Source organism: Phoca vitulina, unplaced genomic scaffold (genome assembly GCF_004348235.1).
Source record: "Phoca vitulina isolate PV1807 unplaced genomic scaffold, GSC_HSeal_1.0 scaffold13, whole genome shotgun sequence".
In the NCBI taxonomy this organism is placed as follows: domain Eukaryota; kingdom Metazoa; phylum Chordata; class Mammalia; order Carnivora; family Phocidae; genus Phoca; species Phoca vitulina.
Genome location: NW_022589716.1, coordinates 3937023 through 3959183, shown reverse-complemented (window position 1 = coordinate 3959183; position 22161 = coordinate 3937023). Strand labels below are relative to the sequence as shown.

The following is a 22161-nucleotide window of genomic DNA, read 5'->3' as shown; positions in this document are numbered from 1 at the left end:
TATGATTTTCAGAGAAAACTGACCAGATTGCTCTATTAAATTGCTGAACTGTAGAGAGCATCCAGATTGCTATCTTCAGTACTGATTCACTACAGAATCAGAAGACAGTGCCCATCTTCATGGAGCACACCTCCAAACTGGCACTTCACCCACACCACAGACCGCCCCAACAGTCCATCAAGCAGGCAGCCTCTGGAGGTACCATGTTTGACTCAGCCAGAGGACCCCACAGTCATGGCCCATTCCTGCACTTCCTTCAGTGTGTCGGGAGGGGGAGGGGGAGTGTCTTCTGGTCTGGTGCTGTGCTCTGAGGCACCCATACCAATAGGCCAGATGCTCCATGAGCCTCAGAGAGTGATGCTGCCTGAGGACCTGCAAGCAGGAAAGCAAGCTCAGACCAAGAATGTCCATTCCTATGAAAACCATCAACTTGCTGCTAAGTGGCTAACTGGCTGGTGTCCTTGGGAATGATGCCTTGCAGGTGGCTCAGGGCTGGTGTCTTGCAGGCAAGCTGGGCATTCAGTGATGACAACAGCTAAATCAGCCTCAACAAGTTGCATTCCATGCTAATAAGCTACATCTCTCATACCGTGGCCACTCTAATTCATGTGTCAGTTGTGCCAGCACTGGAGTGGCCAATGACCAAGACCGGCCAACATCAGCTGTCTTAGTTGTTCAGTTCTTCCGTGCTGGATGCTCTCCGATGGGCATTAACATGACACAACAATGTGCACAACTTCCCAGTCATCCATCCACATGCCTCCACCTTACACCTCCTCATCCCCAATCTTCCAGGCCCCTCACCAGCCAGCCAGGTCATTCCCTACTGCCATACGTCAGTATGAATTCTAACCTTGATCCACTTCTCCTACCCCAGGTGGATGACCAGGCATATTCCCCATTTAGGGGTGTTTTCCTTCACCACTGTCTTTTTGAGCCATTGCTAGGTGAGGTTCCAGTGAAGTTGCTGTCTGCATTTCAGTTTATACACCCACACGCAACCAAGCTTGGACATAGGGAATCCACCGTATAGCCATAGGTGTGAGCTGAAGTAGAGTGTTGGTGCAGCAGTGGTGGGTGACACGGGGTTCTGGGCCCCTTTCTCATGCAGCTCACCTGTGCCCTCTCACATTTGTGCCTGATCCCAGCAGTAAACATGGCACTGGCCCTGCCTGCCCTTAAGCCTTGGTGCGTCTCATGAAACTCAGCTCATGACAAACATTTCAGCGTGTGGCCATTTGGTTTCCCATGGACCAGTATTCTGTCTCTACAAGGGCCCAGGAAGAATTCCAGGAGCTTTATAAAGGTACATACCCCTCCACTGTGGACAGCACAGCCTCAATCCAGAGCCCCAGGGGCATGCATTATGATCCTTGCTCTGGCAAGGGCCACAGCTCCATATGGCATCTTGTCCCACCCCCTCCACTGTCAGCCATTCTGGCATTTCAACTTCACTTAGCCCAGGCCACAACTTTCTCCATGCTTCTAGGAGCCGTCCCAGTACTGGGGTCACACTATCTCCTGGGGCATTTGCCAGGGTGTTAAATCTTGTATTTCAGGAGAGCTCCCCATCTTTGTGGTCTGGCCATGGGTCAAACACCCTGAGAATTCAGCCCCACATGTCTTCTCCCAGCTGGGTCATGCAGCTCTTCTGGGGGAGTTATAGCCTGATGGTAGGAGAGAAGACAGGTACAAGTCTTATGGGACGTGATGCTGTCTTGCAGAGAGAGATGTCTGCATTGTCTCCAAGCAAGGTGATAACAAGTGCTTTTTTTTTTTTTTCTTTTTTAGCATCCATTGAATTTATTCAGCATAGCCACAGAAGTATTGTCTTCATGCTGTCACACACAGACAAAAACACAGATAAAGCACTATATCCATATTTTGCCCAAGTGTATTTGTTTTGAGCTCATTTATATATTTTTCATATGGCACAGACCATCATTTAAATAATGGACATTTTCAATGTCAACTCCTTTGTTGACTTTCTCAATATCTTCTGCAGACATCTTCATGACTCTAACACACAGAGCATGCTGTTTTCCTTCTGCCATGATTGCAACAATCCTATCTACTGCTCCAGGAGAAGAGTTAAGCCTGGACACATGATATTTACTCCACTGAGTACAAATTTGATGGCTCCTTTATCAACCTGCTGGTGCAGCAGAATAAAAGGATATTTGTGAAGTAAACTTAAGGTTGGATAAAAAGGCCCTTCTCTTTGTCTAAAAAATAGTAACTCTCCATTCACTGTAAGGATTTCTATATGTTCATGGCACCATATTTTGACAGACTCTTTCTTAGGCATTATATGATTAAGCCATGGTTCCACACCTGGAAATTACTCTATCACTTGGTTCTTAATATCCTTAATAATTGAGGTTTTCAAATGGATGCAGTTAGACACATTTTCTTTTTCATCAAATTTCTTGAACACATTCCAGGGTGAAGGGGGAGATGATAGGGAAGAGACTGGAATGGAAAAATTGAATTAGCAAGAGTCCAGCAGCTCCCCTGACCCCGGAAAGCCCTCAGTGACAGTCGGAACTGTTGTCGTCATCTGGAAAAGGAGACAGCCAGCCGCACTTTAGGGCTCTAACGAAAACGGACTACTTCACTCCTCTGAATCTAGCGCCCATTTTGCCTGCTTATTTGGGGCTACCAATTTCCCTCCCACCGGCAGCTGAAAAGGCGGGAGTTGGGAAGAAAGAAGAGCTAGAACAATCATTCTAGTTGTAGGAAGAGAATGGAGAGACAGCACTTGTTCTTAATAGGGACGGGGTGGGCCATTTCTGCAGGCTCCAAGGAGTCTGGTTGAAAGTTTGGGGGCATCCACCCAAAGCCCCCAAAACCAAGTTTTAGGGTCTCTCTCTCTCTCTCTCTCTCTCACACACACACACACACACAAACACACACACACCACACAGCCTAACAGATCTACGGTGGGTAGCTGACTAACCTTACCAAGAGCTTGGCCACTCTAATTAGTCCTGGGTGTGGGTCTCAGCTTTCTTGCTACACAAAGCATCTCTGTTTGCTTCAGTGGCAACCAGCACTTACTATCCCATGACCTGTGAGAGTGTTAATGCTTAGACTGCCAGCTGTATCTGGCATGGGTGTATAGGTGCATGGGTGTTCCATCTAGTCCGTGAGGGGGTTCTCATTGCCAGCCAGCCAGGGAGCAATCTAGTTCCAAAATCCCTTTCCAAAGTGCCTTCCTTCCCACTCCCATCTGTCTTGAGTTAGTTTCTCTGGGAGCAGATGTTGAGATTGATTTTGGCAAGCAGGATATAGATTAGCTGTCAACCTCTGTGGCAGGATAGGGAGGAAGCAGGATTGATCAGAGGTTGAAGCTGAACTGTGGTGCAGCCTATGGAAGGCTCTGTCTGAGTCGTATGTGGCCATCACAGTTGACAGTTGTTGCAACTGGTCCATTGTTGCACCGCACTGGGCCATTGGATTCAGCAGCCCCAGGGAAGGCCCATCCATGGGTGAAGCTGCCCTGTGGGTGGAAGCTGACCTCACAGGAGGCCTATAGCAAAGTCTGTAATATTAAAATATACAATTGGGGTGCCTGGGTGGCTCAGTCAGTTTAAGCGTCCCACTCTTGATTTTGACTCAGATCATGATCCCAGGGTCATGGGATTGAGGCCCACCCCCATTGTCTCTCTCCCTCTCCCTCTGCCTCTGCCCCTTCTCCCCCGCCCCCAGCAAGCACACTCATGTGCTCGCACTCTACCAAAAATATATATGTACATAACTGCTCTATAAAATGAGATTAATAACTATAAAATAATCACTACATAAAATTGTATATTGTAAAATAATATATAACCATTCTTTAAAATATTTTCTCACCAAAAACAGCTAACTCAGGGACTGAGAAGATGGAAGATCATGGCAGACATAGAAATATATAATCACTCTGAATCATGGAACACTACATCAAAAACTAATGATGTAATGTATGGTGATTAACATAACATAATAAAAAAAAAAAGAAATAGATAATCACTCCACAAAATCTTTTGGTAAAACTGATTTAGTTTTTGACATCCCTGGCAAGACTCGTAGGAAAACTAAAGAAATCAGAAGAACCCAGAACTTTGAAGATCTTTGAGGGTAATCCATACTTATGATGTAAGCTGAGAGAATTGCATGGAGGGCATCTGGCTAGGGCTGCTCACCCCACTCCTCTAGGTCCCCTGTTACTTGGTCAAGAATGAATGAGGGTTTCCCAGGTGTCCAAGCAGAAGCCCAGAGAGCCAGGGACCAGCCTTCTTTTTTTTTTTTTTTAAGATTTTTATTTATTTATTGAGAGAGAGAGAGAGAATGATAGAGAGAGAGCATGAAAGGGAGGAGGGTCAGAGGGAGAAGCAGACTCCCCGCCGAGCAGGGAGCCCGACGCGGGACCCGATCCCAGGACTCCAGGATCATGACCTGAGCCGAAGGCAGTCACCCAACCAACTGAGCCACCCAGGCGCCCCAGGGACCAGCCTTCTTAGCCAACTTCCTCTCTTCTTCGACCACATTACAGAGGCCCTAGCCCACCCAAACATTTTTTCTTTACTTACACTAGTATGAACAAGTGTTACAACTTCTCCAAAGGGAAGAAAGTATGGGTGCTGCAGGAGAATTGGCACCTACCAAATAGTTACACACATCTCAAAGCTATATAGAGATACAGAGATACACAGAAATATATACACATAGATAGACCCCAGTTTTAGACTATAATGAATATAAAATTTATGAAAATAGAAATTAATGTTAAAGCTCCTTATCCCTTAGCTTTTATTCTTACCAGTGTCTTCATTAAACAATTTATCAGTCAATCTAAGTATATTTGGCTCTAAAATCGTAAAATTGGCTCTTAATTTTTAAATACTACAGTTTTCTACCTTACCAAAACAGTAACTTGTAAACCTATGTTCAAATCATCCAAAGACTTCTTAACCAAAGAAGACATTTGTCTCCATCTTCAGAGACACTGTCAGAATATTCCCCAGAGGCCAGGGAGAAATTTCCTGGAACACAGTCAGCCCTTCCCCTGTTCCCAAGCACTGAGTTTATTTCTAAATGGCAGCATTGAGAGAGCTTGGTGGACTGGTCCAGCTCCTCTGGATGCAGAAATAATTTGTAGACCATCAAAATTCTCTGGTAGGTGCAGGCCCCACTTGAAAGCAGTCCTAAATCCCAGTAGACCCAAGCAATCCCCCTGCCCCACAGCTTCCCCCTACCAGAATCATAGGCCCACAGGATGCCAGAAGGGGACTGGACCCTCCAGGCCACTTGTCCCCTCCCACCCTTCCCCATTCCCAGGCACAGACAAGTCAAGCTGTTTGCATTGATTCCAGTACCCCAGTCACCTGGAACTCAGCCCAAAAATTGTGATTTCGTTGATCTTGTATGCAGCCAAACATCAGTATTATTTTAAGCTCTCCAAGTGATTCTAATATGCAACAAAGTTTAAGAACCACTGCTGTACGCCAGAGCTTTGCCAGTTTTCATCTCACTCTGATTTTAGCAGGTAAAGGTGTGGAAGAAGACAGGCCAATGGAGTGTGAAGGGCACTTCACTCCTGGGTGCAAGGTCATGTATAGGCTGTGTGTTGATAGGCAAGTCATCTGACCTCTCTGGGCTCAGTTTCTGCATACATAAAGTTAAATGGGCGCATTCAATGTCAGAGATCTGCTCCACTGTCAAGTTCTGGGCTTTATCCTGAGGCCTAAAGCCCTCAAAGGATTGCTGTCACCTGCTCCAAGGCTCTCCCTCTGAAGCAGGGTTAACCTGGCTTGTCCTGGAGGCCATTTGAAAAATCTCTGCTCAAAAATACTTTCCCACGCACCTTTTCTGGGGCACAAACCTGGGGTTAATAAGGCAGAAGAGTCTCAGAAGCCCAAGTGGCCTTTAGGACAAGAAGGGCTTGGACTGGGAAAAGTTGTGTATGGGAAGAGAGGTCAGTAACAGAGATGTCACTAGATGGACTCAATGAGCGAGAGAAAAGATGAGACTGAGCTTCCTGAGGGCAGTGACAGACCAAGTTGATAGAGCCCTTGTCCCGGGATGTCTCTCTCGTCAACTCATCTGTAGTTCTACTTCTATCCATGAAATATCTTGTGACGTACAGGTCAGTAGGGACTTTCTCTCTCTCCTGAATTGAAAGCTTGTTTCCAGTAAATAGGAAGGTGTCTCCACTTGGATCGAGTGCATCTTCTAAGTGCATCTGGAAGGTGTCCAAGACTCTGAGCTACAGTCATCATCCCATGTCTCTGTGATGATTGCACTGGGTCAGGGACTGATGGGAAAATCGGTTCCTTTCCAACATTTGTACTAATATGTCCCAGTCTCCATGAAGGCTATGCTTGCAAAGAGGGAATATGAGAGATTATATTTCTCTAACAAGACCATGGCCTTGATATAGAAGTGATGGACTCCTTAACCACATATGTGACTGCAGTGAGCTAGGCCATGTTTTAGACACAGGTGGGAAGGATGAGTCAGAGCAGATACTCAAGGTCTAGTTGGGGAGGCAGGTGTGTCGGCAGGTGAGTTCAGTCAGTCCAGGGTTCCGCGTGCTGGCGTGAAGTCTGTGCAGGATTGAGGGAACAGGAGAAAGAGACACACTTCTACAGGACTGGGCCTGAAGGGACAGTAAAGAGTCAGTTTTGCTTTTATTTTTTTTCCTATTTTAATTTTGTTTTCTTAGAATACAGTTGAATATTTTGTAAAACTCTAAAAAATATAAAGAAAATACTTCTCTTCATCCTTGTTCCAAACCACCCATTTTTGCCCCTTTCTAAGTAATCTTTGTTCTGAAACTGGCAGTAATCTATAGAAAGTTTTGTTCTCTTAATTTTGTTTTTTTTTTTTTTTAAGATTTTATTTATTTATTTGACAGAGAGAGACACAGCGAGAGAGGGAACACAAGCAGAGGGAGTGGGAGAGGGAGAAGCAGGCTTCCCGTGGAGCAGGGAGCCTGCTGGGGGCTTAATCCCAGGACCCTGGGATCATGACCTGAGCCGAAGGCAGACGCTTAACGGCTGAGCCACCCAGGCGCCCCTGTTCTCTTAATTTCGGAAGTGCACTGAGGAGGAATATAATAGGTAGAGTAAAATTTAGAAAATGTGGTCAGGGGCACCTGGGTGGCTCAGTGAGTTAAGCATCCGACTCTTGGGTTTCAGCTCACTCAGGTCATGATCTCAGGGTTGTGAGATCGAGCCCCACATCAGGCTCTGAGCTGGGTGTGGAGCCTCCTTAGGATTCTCTCTCCCCCTCTGCCCCTCCCAGCCCACAAAAAAATTTTTTGACCAGTTTTGAAGGAATGGAGAGACCTGAATTCATTGAAAAAGGTTTCTGTTACTCTGTGAGCAGAGAGGATGAAGTTATAGGAGAAACAATGACAGTGGAACCTGTAAGGTCTCAGAGAAAATAGGAGGGAGACACCTCATCTTACAGGAAGGGCCAGGCTAGGACCGTCCTTCAATACAGTGGTCCCGGGAGCCTCTGGCTTGGGAAGTTAAACCTGTCTGTCCTCATATCTGGTAATGTATGCCTGATTTGTGTTGAGAGGATACAGGCCACACCTACTGACCCCAAGTTCCACATAAAGCCTGTTTGGTCATGCAGAATGCTGGACACTGCATCAAGATTCTCTGACCCTGCTTTTTCTTTTCATAAGGACAGGGGTTTGAGGGCACGTGGGTGGCTCAGTCGGTTAAGCGTCTGCCTTCGGGTCAGGTCATGATCTCAGGGTCCTGGGATAGAGCCCCACATTGGGCTCCCTGCTCAGCGGGGAGCCTGCTTCTCCCTCTCTCTCTACTCCTCCCCCCTGCTCGTTCTCTCTCTCTCAAATAAATAAGATCTTTTTTAAAAAGAAGAAGTATTTGGCAATAGAATTTTTTCATCAACAAAGATACTTATGCCATTTAAGATAATAATGTTACTACATTTTAAGCCCAAACAAGGAAAAAATTGGAAATGTATGTGAGGGAACCCTGCAATCTGAACCATTAGCACTGCCCCTAAAATAGCACATTGGCACAGACGAGCAAGATATAAAAGGCAAAGACATGGAGACATGTCTTCTCTGTATGAAGTATGAAGGCAGTGATTATACACAAATCAGCTTTTCCACCACTGTCCGTGGTTGAGAACAGCCATGGGTTCATATGAAATTATTAGGCTCATTATTTGTCTCACACACACACGAAAGAAAACACATATCCACCACATGATCACTTTCAAACTATTAAACTGTTATTTTTATTTTTTAAAAAAAGATTTTATTTATTTGACAGAAAGAGACACAGCGAGAGAGGGAACACAAGCAGGGGGAGTGGGAGAGGGAGAAGCAGGCTCCCGGCTGAGCAGGGAGCCCGATGTGGGGCTCGATCCCAGGACCCTGGGATCATGACCTGAGCCGAAGGCAGACGCTCAATGACTGAGCCACCCAGGCACCCCAAACCATTAAACTGTTATTAAAAACAAGAAGCCGAGGTGCCTGAGTGGCTCAGTCAGTTAAGCATCTGCCTTCGGCTCAGATCATGGTCCTCAGGGTCCTGGGATTGAGTCCCACGTTGGGCTCCCTGCTCAGCAAGGGAGTCTGCTTCTACCTCTCCCTCTGTGTTTTTTCTCTCAAATAAATAAATAAATAAATAAATAAATAAATCTCTAAACTTCACTTCCCTTATAAAAAACAAAAACAAAAACAAAAAATCAAGAAGCCAGCCAGAGCCATACAAGATCCAGGAGCTCACATCCCCACAGGCCAGTGTTACTGAAGACAGCGCCCAGCCAGAGTAGGATCTGCCAGAGCTCGCTTTCCCAGAGCTCACTGCTCAGCAGCACCAGGCACTGCAGATCTGTCCAGCTGCTCAGTGCTAAGTTGGCTGATGTTCCTGAATTTGATCATCTGAAAAGTATAACATCACCGTTGACTCTCCCGCATCTTAAAACACACCAAGTAAGGCCACTTGAATATTGGGAAAAAGAAAAGAAGCTTTGTGAATCTACCTTTCTGAAACTACCCAATGCATATTTGAGAGTTACAGGAATCTGGGAGGTTGAAGTAAGAAAGAAAGAAGTTGTGCAAAGCTGTATTCAAATTAAAATCATTTAAGTTGCTTTCAGCTCCTTGTGCCAAAATTCTGTAAACACTTATCTTCTTTCACACAAAGTGTATATACCTGGGAGGCAGAGTTCCAGGTTAAGACTCAAAAGGTGCAGAGAAATTGTATGAGGTTTAGGAAGCTACTCAACCCTTCTGAGCCTCAGTTTCCACACCCATAGAATGGGGATCATAGGCCTTCTTCATGGAGATGTTAGATATGTAAAAATGTCTGTCAGTGTCCATGTTACTAGCAGAGTATATTTCAAAATAGATGAAAAAGATAATATCAATGAGACCAAAGAGGAGGTGCCCAGCTTGGTAAGTGGCCCCATTCGCATGAGAATGAGAGGAGCTACAAGTAACTAAGATTCTTCACAGCTTCATTGGAGAAGACAAACATGAGAACTACAAGTAGGTAGCTATTGTATTTACTGCGCAGTGACTTTATGTAGTGAGGGTGAACTCCCTAAAAACACTGCAGGATACAGAAACAACCAAATGGCTCCTAGGAAATAACAACAAAGCAATCAGTGCAGCAAATAGGAATGGGAATGGGGTAAGTAAAGTGTCAGAGCCACAAAATCTAAGCAAAAGCTAAACCACAATGAACACCCAGCGCCTAGCACATTCTGGGAGTTGTAGTCCTGCAGCCCTGAAAGCAGCCGGCTGGGAGCGACTGAGAGACTACAGCTCCCAGCATGCCCAGGGAGAGGCCTCTCCTCCCGCCCCGCCCCTCCGCGTCCCAGGGGCGGTCCCGCCAAGCCCGGAGGAGCGCGGATCTCCCCCAAGCCCCGCCGCCAGGGACACAGCGCGGCCCAGCGGGTCCCGGACAGCCTGACTCGCGCTGTAATCGTGATAGAGCATCCTTACGAATTGCCGATGGCGCCAGGTGTTGTGGCCGAAGCCGGATTTCTCGCAGGCCGGCCCATCTGACAGCCTGAGGAGAGTTGGCCATGGGTACAGCCCAACCTCCACGACTCAGCACGCCCCGCCCTTCCCACCGCCTCACTCCCGCCTCTACTCGCCTCGCCCTCCGAGCCACGCCCCCTCGGACATGCGCGGTGCCGCCGGGCCGCGCACGTTGAGGCGGCCCTCGGTGGGGTTGGGGCTTAGGGACTCGCGCGGACTTGGCGGTTGGTGACACTTCTTGGAACCCGTGCGGAAGCTCTTAAGCCGGTATTTGAAACGTAAACTCACCGGCTACGATGGAAATACCGGTACCTGGAAACCTGGAACTTGCCTTTTCAAAGCCACCTTTCTCGCCGTCACCTCTGTCCCTCGGGGCTGCCATAATCGTCCCCGTGGACCCTCGGTGGTGTGGCTCCCCGCAGAGTGCCCCTTGGACCCCTGGGCTGGCTGAACAGCTTCTTAGAGGGACTGACTGCCCAGTGCGGTGTTTTGAAAAGGAGAAACATGACAGTGGACAGGCCCAATTCTGCGTGGTACAGATGGGAAAGTCAGGCGGGCAGGTCAGTAAGCTCCTAATCCCCTTGGGGGACCGCGCCCAAGCCACTTCTCTGACTCCCCTGACCTATCCTGGCCCCCTTGGCCTCATTCACACCGCCAGCAGGACCACAAGCTCCCGTTGGTCCTTCCCAAGAGATCAGGGAAGTTTGTGGAGGAAGGTGGTACGACAGTTTCTGCCCTACTGCCCGGCTCCTTTGGAACCCCTTTAAATATAACTTTTTAAATATCCCTTCAGAACCACAAAATAATTCAACAATTTGTTGCTGTTGGGGGTTATAGTGATAATTTTTTTTAAGTCGTTTTTCCATTTAGTTTTTCTGATTAACTCCAGTTACTCCATCACTACACACGTCTCAAACTCACTTCGGCAAAGCTCCAATTCTGTGCAGGAAGGATGCAAAAAAAGCAAAATATCCATGGTATAACTTTCTAGAGCATCAGTCCTACTGCCAGATTTGGAAGAAATGAAGTTAAGTAATTTCCAAGGTAAGTAATTAAAAACTTGAAACTAAGACGAAGCTGGAAAGTCATATGCCATTAAGTGATTGTTAATAGTCTATGCCTGAAATGTCAGGACTTTCTCTGAGAACAAATTCTAAGGAGACCTTATTTCCCATTATTTTAAACAAAAAATTATAAGGCATAGCAAATCCATCAAAAAACCCTACCAATTTTTCGGTGTCTGGGTTGGCTCAGTCACAAGAGCTTGCAATTCTTGATTTCTGGGTTGTGAGTTCGAGCCCCATGTTGGGGTGAGAGTTTACTTGCTGTGAAAATGTTGGGGTTCGGAGTGAACAGAGTTCTTGAGGCATCTTCAGTGCAAAAAGGGTGGTTTTATTAAAGCAGAGGGGATAGGACCCTAGGGCAGATCTGCACTGGGGTCGTGAGGAGTGGCTGGTTATAGACTTTCAAGTTGGAAGGGAGTTAGGGATAGTGTAAGTCTCTAAGGAATTTGGAAGCCAGGTTTTCAGGACCTTGAGGGGTTAGCTGTCGTTAGGAAAAGGGCATTTACTACTGTCTAGGAAAACCTTAGTCATGAGACCCATCACATGTTTATCAGTGGGCCGTATGCTTGGAGGATGATTGCTAACATATCTTGGCGAGGTGGAGGGAGGTGGCAGTAGAGATACAGGAAGTTTCCAGAGGAATTTTTATATGTTAAAGAAGACTTACAAGATCCTGGATGTCGGGCTAATGTTAAGCTAAGATTGCCTTTTGCTTCTAGCAAGTATTGAGTTGAGTTCTTAGAAGAAGGTCACTCTCCCTGTCTCAGGGACTTGTCAGTGGGCTGTAAGTTGTAAGGAAATTTATTTTTTTTTCCTTATTTCTTTTGCCTTTGTTCTCCACATCATACGTAAAAAATTAAATCAAAAAAATAATACAGCTGTTAGCATACGGTTGCTTTTTGTGCAGTAGCAGTGCTGTGTTGGTAGACCAGCAGCATCAGATACTGTACATCTTGACGACACTCCAAAGATTTGCAAAGTGACTAGTGTGATTGATGGTCTGCTGATTGTATTTGAAAGCAACATGAAACTTTTCCTTGTTCAAAGTATGTTTTTTGAAGACTCAATTTAAACTAGAGAGACAAATGACTGCTATGCACTTTGGGTATTAAAAATTAAAATCTTCTTCCAGGAAAACATTAATTGGGGATATATTCTGTGGGTATGCCTGTATCATGAAATAGATGGCAAAAATCCCACTGATTTTTTTTTAAAGATTTTATTTCTTTATTTGAGAGAGAGAGCATGGGCGGGGGGAGGGTCAGAGGGAGAAGCAGACTCCCGGCTGAGCGGGGAGCCCGATGCGGGAGTCGATCCCGGGACCCCAGGATCATGACCTGAGCCGAAGGCAGTCGCTTAACCGACTGAGCCACCCAGGCGCCCAAAATCCCATTGATTTTAAAGATTGAAGTTATAATTTAGTAAAGTGGGGGCTGAGAAGGCCTTTTAGATTCTGACCCCAGAGTTCTGCAGTCCTGTGTCAGTAGTGATCCCTTGCCAACCTCGGAATACAAATGTACCCTAATGTTGTATATTAAACACAGACCTCCTTTGACCCCCGGGTCCTCTCCATTTCCCATTCTTCTCTGCTCCATTCAAGCTGCCTCTCCTCATCTTCTCTCCTAAACCCATTCCGGTCCAGCTTCCCTCCTCACCACTTCACCGAAGTGGCTTTCACGGGGGTCACCAATGATTGCCATTTTACTGAATTCAGGATTAAGTTTTTGTTTTCTCAGCCTTTTAGCTGAAACACGATTGAGCACTTCTTCCGTCTTAAAACACTTTTCTCTGGATTTGCCTCCCTCCAGATTCACTCCTGCCTTACTCTGTCTTCCTCTTATTGCTCCTCCTCCTCCACAAGTCCTCTGGGATCCTCAGCCCCCTTCTTCTTCCTATGGGCCCTCTCTTCTTAGAGCGAACCTACAGAGGCCCCCAGCTTTGAATACCATCTACCTGCTGAGCACCCCCAGGCCTGGGTCCTCTTTTCTGAGGGGAGCACTCAGGAGTCATCACTGGCTCTTTTTCCCTTCTCATCCCACATGCAGTCCTCCAGCAAGTCCTGTTGCCGTGCATCCTGATTGCAGCCACTCCTCACTGTCTCCATTTCTACACCAGTTTCAGTCACCCTCCTCTCTTACTGGTCTTCTGCAAAGACTGCCTCCTAACCCAGCTCCCTGCTTCCCCTCTTACTCTCCTACAGTCCATTCTCCAGTCAGCATCCAGGGTGCTCCATAGAAAACATGAAAGACATGATATATATTAACCCGACACCCCCCCAACTCCCCCCTTCACTCCCTCCCACCCCCGTTAAACCCTCCCACTGGCTTCTTGTTGCAACAAAATAAAAGCTTAGAGGGGCGGGGAGAAAATAAAATAAGTGCTTAGATAACCAGATAACCTGGCCCCTGCCTACTTTTTTGGCCTCATCTCCTATCCTTGCTTGTTCGTACTACTGTGTGTCAGATTTTCCGGTATCCAGAGCTGAAAGCAGTCTTAACTGAGAAATATTAAATCATAGAATCTAGAGCATGGGAGGCACAAAAGGAAAAGTCTTAAGAGAGAATGAAGGTTTAAATGATTAAAAAAACTCAAAAATATGCAAAACAATAAAAGTATTACTGAACTGTACGTACCTACCCAAAAGAATGTAGTAACAAATAACAAAGTGAATTTTTTTTTTTAACAAACCAGGACAATTTACAAAGAAATAGAAATACCTTTCATTATATTTTGAAAACAAAAAGATATATTTAGTAAATATAAAAGGACAAAAATTTTAACATCTTACAGTTCTGGGCCATAATGCAATAAAATTAGAAATAATAGAAATAGGGAATTTAAAGATGCTCAACTTTTTGAAAATGTTAAAATATTCTTTTAAATGAGTTAATGCCTGGATCAGGGTGCAAATCCAAAACATAACTGCAGTGCCTATAAATACACGCGCTTGCAAATATAGCATGCCTGGATATATGCAGTGGCGATCAGAGAGCTCTCTGACCCAGAAGCTCCTGTAGTGACCAGGTTATGTCCATCCTCCTAACTCTGCCCTGGAGTCATTTAACATCATCCCATTACAAGTGGGAGCCACAGTGAAGGCGGTACTAGGAACTATAACTATTACAGGTACCTGAAAAGTAGGACTCCCTCCTGCTGAGCCAGACCTTGACTTCGGGATCCTTTCCAGCCAAGGCTCCAGGCAACCACCACCAATGGATCTGTGTTGTGTACAAACTCAAAACTGCCCTCCAACAGCAGGCAGCCTGGAAACTGGCACCAGCAGCTTCCATGGAAAAGAAATGATGGCCCTCAGAAGAATATGTGACCTGCCTCGCATGAGGACTCAGGGTCCCATGAGTTCTGGCCGGGCCTCAACTTCAAATCTGCCTCATCCACAAAACATTCCTGATCCTTGGGGTGCCTGGATGGCTCAGATGGTTAAGCATCTGCCTTTGGCTCAGGTCATGATCCCAGGGGTCTGGGATTGAGCCCTGCATCAGGCTCCCTGCTCAGTGGGAAGTCTGCTTCTCCCTCTCCCTCTGCTATTCCCTCCGCTTGTGCTCTCTGGCTCTCTCTGTCAAATAAATAAATAAAATCTTTAAAAACAAACAAAAATTCCTGATCCTCACCCTAGCTGTACCTAGTGTCTCTCCCCCTCTTCCAAAATATCCCTGCAATTCTTTCTTTGTAACTCCCTTGCAGGAAAAAGGGAAAACACTATTTGTGAAGAACTGTTAAGTGCCAAGCACTATGATAATCAAGAAAGCCTATGCCAAAGGGTTGCACCTCAACCTAGAGGACATGCCAAAAAAGAACTTTCAATCAAGGACCCTTACAAAACTTTTCAGTGACCTCACCAAGCAGTGTGACTCTGGAAAAAGCTCAAATCTCACCCTAAATGAGATGCCTATTCCCAGTGCCTGAGAGGACAGAGGCCCAGAGCACACTTGCAGATCCCCTGGGCAGAGGTGTGACCCAGCAGTTCAGGGGTGAGTGGGTGTCCTCAGGCAAGTTCTAATTCGTACCTGAATAAAAAGGATTGGGATAGGGAGAGGGGCTCTTGAGTCTAGTAAGTGAATTTTAAATATACAAGAGTTCATCTGGAAGCCATCACCCTACACTTGCTCTCTAGCTCATAAGACATGAGGCTCGTCGACATGAGGCAGAAGAGAGTGAAGGCCACCCTGCTAGGCACCACCCTAGATCCGTTTAGATCTGGATCAGGCTCTAACACCAGGGGGGCCCACTTGTGTGCTAAAGGACCTACAAGGCACTCTCCCTGCAGCTAAACAGGCTCCAGACAACCTTAGTGTTTCCAGCACTCTGGACAGCTTCATTTTTCTTCCTAACATTTTTGAGGTAGAGTTTGTACTCAGGACTAATGCAGAGAAGGATTTAGGGAACTGCAGACAGGTTAATTCACCCAGAGCTCTGAAGATTACTTCACAAGTGGTTGGTTGTCTCATCTCTTATATTCCTGAATTATCCATTAATTCAGAGACACAGTGTAACAACCTTGAAAGGATGTCAAAACCAGGCCTGCGGAGGCCCCAGGCCTGAGTCACGGGAGGCCATAGAGCCAGGGTTCAAAGCACAAGCTCCTGATACAAGCTTTGCCACTCACCAGCACCGTGATTGTACAAAGTGCTTAACCCCACTCAACATTCATTTCCTAGTGTGTTCAATGGGCACTTGTACCTAAAAGGAATTGAAATGGTCTAGAAAGTCTGTGGCTTGTTATTTGTTGGTGTTAATATCACTACTATCAAACCTGCTCAAGGGAGTGTCAACCCTGTGTTCTCTAAGACAAACATGAATGACAACCAGTCAAATCAATAATCACCTCCCACAATCCAGCTTTAAAAGCAACTCAGAAAATGGATGTTAAATGCCTCCCCGTTAAATGTTTCTTTATTGTGTTTATTTCTACAGCAGTATCTCCCCTCCCTGACAAACATGGAGGAAGAGACAGAAGAGCAGGAGGGAAGAAGTGCCCCAGGACAACAGTCTCTGAAGATTCATCCAGGTTGGGACAAAGGACCAGCCTCTCTGCTTATCTCCCCATTGGCTCCCAACCATCCTTTAAGCTCACCAGCATTTTGGATTCAATGCCTTTGAATGCTGTGGAAGTGCAGGTACTCCCTTGATCTGAATCCCATGCAGAGCGCCTCGGCAGTCCGCACCTGCTATCCTCCCCTGCACGCAGGCCTCGGCTTCCCTGCGCACGCGCTGTAAGCTCCTTGCACCACTCGCATCCCCGCAGCTGTTGCCTCAGCACTGGCTCGGCTCCCACACCTGTCGCTGGGCTCTGTGGAACTCAGGATCTTCTTGCTCCCTCTTTAAAAGCAGTCTTTGGTTTTATCGCTGCCTCAGCTATCCACCATGTGAGCTTTTGCTGGCTTCACTGTGTTTGAAGGGCCACACCAGTTCTTTATGGGCAGCCTGAAACACGGGTATCTGTCTGAGGAGGAAGTTGAAGAAGCTCCCAACAGTCCCCTGTCAGCCCTGGCTGTTGCCAAAGGGAGAGGCTGGGGTCCCATCACCGGGCCACCCAGGATGGAGGGAGTTTCCATTGTAGGATAAACCCCGAGGGCAGCTGGTTCCATGTGGGGCTCTACCACATGGATGGTAGATGCTGTGGGTAGAGGGGAGGCCCCAGGGCCACGTTGGGGACTGTGCTGGGGATTGGGGGGTCCTTGTCTCCAGGCTTGGTGGGCGACTGGCAGACACTTTGGCTGGGCTGCTGGCCTTCCACTGACTCCCAGTCCTCTCCAGGCCGCCGACTTTCTGAGTTACAGAATGCAACAAAGGTGGGAATGATGGGCTCACCAAAACCGCATTTCTTTGCGTTGGCAGAGACCCTAGGCTGAAGTGTGCAGGATGGAGAAGGACAGCAGCTGTTGGTAGGATCAGCTGAAGGCAGGGGCTTCACAGCAGTGGTCCACCCCCCCGCCTTGGGGCTCTTGCAGCCTAGGATCAGGTAGTTGGCCATCACGTCGTCCTAACTCCAGCCCATCGGCAGGTCCTGGATCTGGTGCCACCCATAACCCATGGATAACGTCACCTCAGTTCTGCCAGGGGTCCTTGTAGCCCAGGGGGTGGCTGGATGTAAGGCTTTAGTTCCTCTTCATGGACATGTTCATCCAGGGGTCCTTCATGGTTTCCTCTAAAGCGCTTCTCTCACTGGGATTGAGGGCCAGCAATTTCTCTAGTAGGTTTTCACACTCCACAGACATATAAAGGGGAGTGCAGTATATTCCGCTCAGTACCCACTCCCACAGCTCTCCGAAGTCCTGTAAAGGCAGGCATCTGCTGGTCACTGGACAGTCATTGTATAGAGGATGGCTCCAGGCTCCACCCGGCCACCACGAGGCTGTTGTACTTTTGGCATAAGGGGGACTACCACAGAAGGTGTTTAGCTTATGGCCGATAGTGAACTCATTGCTGAAGCCAAAGTCTACAACCTTGATGTTCAGGTCAGCTTCCAAAAGCAGGTTCTCTGGCTTTAGGTCCCTGGGGATGATACCCTCCTGGCGATGGTACTACACAGTGAACGCTCTCTGGCAGAATCTGCCTCCGGGGCTGCTCCTTTCTCATGCAGGCATGGTCCAGTGGGTGATCAAGTGCCTATAGTGTACTCCGTGACCAGATAGAGTGTTTCCGTGGTGTCAGTCACCTTGAGTGGTTTCATGACTCAAGGGTGGTGATTCAGGGCCACCAGGCTCTGGACTTCAAGGAATAGTCTGTGGAGGCTGGAGGAGCTCTGCTGGCTCTTGTTAATGACCTTCATGGATGCTTCTGTCCCACTTAGGTTGTGCCAGACCGACCTCACTTCAGCAAAGCCGCCCTGGCCAAAGGTCTTGAGGAGCCAGTGGTTGTCAGTGTGGGTCTCCTGGTCGCAGGCATGGCTGTGAGGTCCCGCAGCTCAGCAACTTACTGCTGGCAATACTAACTAGAAATGTCCCCTAACAGTACTAACAAACTACATAAAGATGAGAAAAAAAGAAACAAAAGAGAAAGAGAACAGAGAGGAAAAAAGCTAACTGTGGTCCAAAGTCCCTCAGCTCACCAAACACCAGCTCGCTGGCCTAAAAGAACTAAAAAATGTAGGCCTGGCCAAGGGCTTATACAGAGAGGTACTTAGGATTCTCTCTTGATGGCTCTTCTTGAAGTAGGTGCAAGAAATGGACCTGTTAAGGCTGGGGATAATTCACAATGGTCTTCTCACTTGGGTCTCAGGAACCCTTTACTCTAAATAAAGGGGGAGGGGAACACCCCCAAAGGCCTTTTTGTTTATGTGGCTTATAGTGATTGATATTTACCTTACTAAAAATTAAGGATGCTTTGGTGGCCTTTTCATGTTTAGTTTGGAAATCTGTAATAATTTTTGGTGTTTAAAGAAAGCCATGATGTCTATACTTCAAGTAATTCAGTTCCTTTTTCTTAAAACTCTGGCTGATCAGTGTCAACATGATACCACAGTTTAACTGGCTTCACAGTAGCTATTGACAAAGACTCTCCTTGACTAAACTTTAGTCATTCTTCTCTAGGCCTGGACCTTGTAGTCTGTCCTTGGCTATCCTGCACCATCCAGTTGTAGCGAGAATCTTGTCAAGTCAGTTTAGAGAGAACTCTCCACCCTCAACATCTGATAATATTCTTCATCTACCCCCTTTGGTATCTGTGAGAAAATAAAACATATATATTGGTGTCTGCCCCCAGTTCCTGGCACAGGCTCCTGAAACCCTTAAATTTCCCAAGTGTTCAGAGCACTAGGAGCGTCTCTTGTTCTAATATTTTGTCTTCAACCCCAGCTCCTGACACAGGACTCCTAAATCCCTTGGAATTTCCTGGGTGGTAAGAATGTCTTGTTCTAATGAGGCAACTCTGGAGGGGTCCTGGATGACTCCTGGACAGAGACTGTCATCAGAAAGGCCAAGCCATGATTAGAGCTGGACTATTCAGCTCCATACCACTGCCCCTCACCAATCCTCAAGAGAGGGGAAAGGGGCTGGAAATGGAGTTAATGATCTGCATGAGGAAGCCTCCATAAAAATCCCAATATTACGGGGTTCAGAGAGTCTCCACATGGATGAACACATCCACATTGGGAGGGTAATGCACCCCAACTCCATAGGGACAGAAGCTCCTGTGTTCAGGACCCTCCCAGACCTCGCCCAGTGTATCTCTTCATCTAACTGGTCACGTATCCTTTATCACATCCTTTAATAAAGTGGTAAACGGAAGTGTTTCCCGAGCCCTGTGAGCCACTCTAGCAAATGAACTGAACCTAAGGAAGGGGTTGTTGGAACTTCCACTCTAGAGCTCATCAGTCAGAAGCACAGGTGATAACCTGGACTTGGATTGGCATCTGAAGTGGGGGAGGGGCGGCTGCTTTGTGGTTCTGAACCTTAACCTGTGGAACCTGATGCTATCTCTGGATAGATAGTGTCAGAATTGAGTTGAATTGTAGGACTCCCTAGCTGATGTCATGGAGAATTGCTTCATGTAGGGAAAAAAACCACTCTTTTGGTGACCAGAAGTGAAGTGTTTTGTGTGAGTAGTAAGGGAGATTCACAGGAGAAAGACTCAGGGGTGGAAAGACTGTGGGTTTTCCTTCGTACAGCATCTGACCACCCTGGCCTGCCTTCAGCAAGAATCCTGTCAGGTCTGTTTAACTAGAATCTTTCTATTCCTGAGGTTTCCTCTTAGTAATTTTCCATCCCCTGACCCTGACCCTCCTCTTTGGCTTTTTTTAGTCCCCATTTTGTGCTGTCCTAGGGATGGGGCCCAGTTCTATACTGAGGCCTCTTTTTCCCCTGTTGCAATAGTTTCTGAATAAAACCTGCTTTTACTGCGTTAACTACAACTGTCCAGCTCCGGTTCTTCTTTTTTCTTTTTATTTTTTTTTCTTCCAAATTGGTTTTTCTTTAACACTGTAGGGAAATATTCTGTTGCATATGACGCAATAAGGTATGTTATCAAATTCTGTAAAGTTGAGGGGAAGATAGCTTTCATCATATTTTTATTTCTTATTTCCAAATTTTGCTCAGAGTCTTTGGAGTAGATTTCTCCCTTCCATGAGCCAGAGAACTTGCTATGTCCATTGCAGTATCTTTAAATTAGAGGTTGCAGCTGTGGGTCACGAAAGCAAATCTTCTTTATTTTTTTAAGCCCACAGAGCCGTCGTGCTCCATGTCCATATCATTCAGCATGGGCCTGGGGATCCAAGTATGGGCTTGGCATCAAGACATGAGGGGAGGGAGAAGTCCATTTATTCCTTCTCTAACACTCTTCCTTTCTTCATGTAGATCTGAGTTTCTTACCTATATAATTTTCCTTCTCTCTGAAGAACTTCTTTTAACATTTCTTGACAGGCAGATCTACAAAATCCTCAAATTTTGTTTGTCCAAGAGAGTATTTTGCCTTCATTTTTTTTTGAAGGATATTTTGCTGGACACAGAATTCTAGATTGGTGGGTTTCTGCAGAGAAGTCTAGTGAAAATCTTATCTTTGTTTCTCTATAAATAAGGTGTATTTCCTCCACCTGGCTTCTTACAATTCAAGATCTTCTCTGTGTCTTTGATTTTTCTGCAGTTTGAATATGATATGCCTAAGTGTAGACTTTTTTTGGTATTTGCTTACGATTCTTTGAGCTTCCTGGTTGTAGTTTGGTGTCTGTCATTCATTTTGGAAAATTCTCAGCCATTATTACTTCGTAGATTCCTTCTTTCTTGTCCTTTTGTATTACAAGTGTGATTACACTTTTATAATTGTCCTACAGTTCTTAGATATTCTGTTTCATTCTTTTTTCTCTTTGCTTTTCGGTTTGGGGAGTTTCTAGTGACATATCTTCAAGCTCATGGATTCCTTTCTCAACTGTGTCCGGTCTACTGATGAGCCCATCAAAGACATTCTTTCTTTTTTTTTTTTTAAGATTTTATTTATTTATTTGACAGAGAGAGACACAGCGAGAGAGGGAACACAAGCAGGGGGAGTGGGAGAGGGAGAAGCAGGCTTCCCGCCGAGCAGGGAGCCCGATGCAGGGCTTGATCCCAGGACCCTGGGATCATGACCTGAGCTGAAGGCAGACGCTTAATGACTGAGCCACCCAAGTGCCCCTCAAAGACGTTATTTCTTTTAGTGTTTTTTGTTTCTAGCACTTCCTTCTGATTCTTAGAGTTTCCATCTCTCTCTTACATTACCCATATGTTCTCCCATGTTGTCCACTTTTTCCTTTAGAGCCTTAGCATGGTGATCATAGTTATTTTAAGTTCTTGGTCTGATAATTCTAAAATTTCTGCCATATTGAGCCTGGTTCTGATGCTTTCTCTGTGTCTTCAAGCTATAGGTTTTTGCCTTTTAGTATGCCTTATAGTTTTTGTTGAAAGCTGAACGTGATGTACCAGGTAAAAGACCTGAGGTAAATATGCCTTTAGTGTGAGGTTCTATGTTTATCTGTGTAGAAGTTATATTTACCATCTGCTGAAGCTTAGGTGTTAGAGGCTAAAATTTCCTCTGGTGTCCTTGTATTTTTCCCCCACTATTGTCTTTGGGTTTTCCTAGAGACTTCTTCTGAAATAAAGTCGGAGGCTTGCAGTTCTTTCCATTGTAATCCCCTGTTATTGTTCAGGAGCTATACATAATAATGTGGTGGGGAGGTGTGGAGGGAGGGGAAGTGTCCCCTAGTCCTATGATGAAGCCAGTTAACTTTTAGCGAGCCAGTGCTTCAGGCTGAGACCTTTACAACTGCTTCTCGGCCACTCGCCACCCTCTGCCTGGGTGAGACTGGAAGACTACAGGGAACTGGAGTTGGTTATTTCCCATTCCCCATGTCTGTGAGGGTCTGGTAAAACCCAGAATGGTTAGACTTTGGTAGAATAGTTTCCTTGAGGGCAGGGTTTTGTTAAGGGAACAGAATACTCTGCGCATATTTCAAAGTGGTTATTTTTCCCTTCCCTTGAGGGAAGCAGGCAGTTTTTCTCTGATCTTCAGGGAGAATCTGAAGGGGCTCCTGGAGGTAAGCTCATGAAAGTGTAGGACCCACCCCTTTAATTTTTAACTCTCAAGCTTGTG

The 22161-nt window shown here is 46.2% G+C and overlaps 1 protein-coding gene, 1 long non-coding RNA gene and 1 pseudogene across 2 annotated transcripts in view; 1 reads left to right on the top strand and 2 right to left on the bottom strand.

Annotated features, from left to right (window-relative positions):
• The window catches only part of ZNF502 (zinc finger protein 502), a 44269-nt gene extending 33496 nt beyond the window's left edge, over positions 1-10773 (bottom strand). The window contains exon 1 of the mRNA XM_032412550.1: positions 9983-10773. The gene's annotated coding sequence lies outside the window, so the exon portion shown is untranslated. The remainder of the gene's footprint in view (positions 1-9982) is intronic.
• LOC116636933 lies at positions 40-10403 on the bottom strand (annotated as a pseudogene).
• On the top strand, positions 10492-21056 carry LOC116637192. Its single transcript, XR_004300424.1, has 3 exons — positions 10492-10581; positions 10911-11065; positions 16018-21056. It is a non-coding gene; the product is annotated as an uncharacterized LOC116637192 (long non-coding RNA).
• The last annotated feature ends 1105 nt before the right edge of the window (positions 21057-22161 follow it).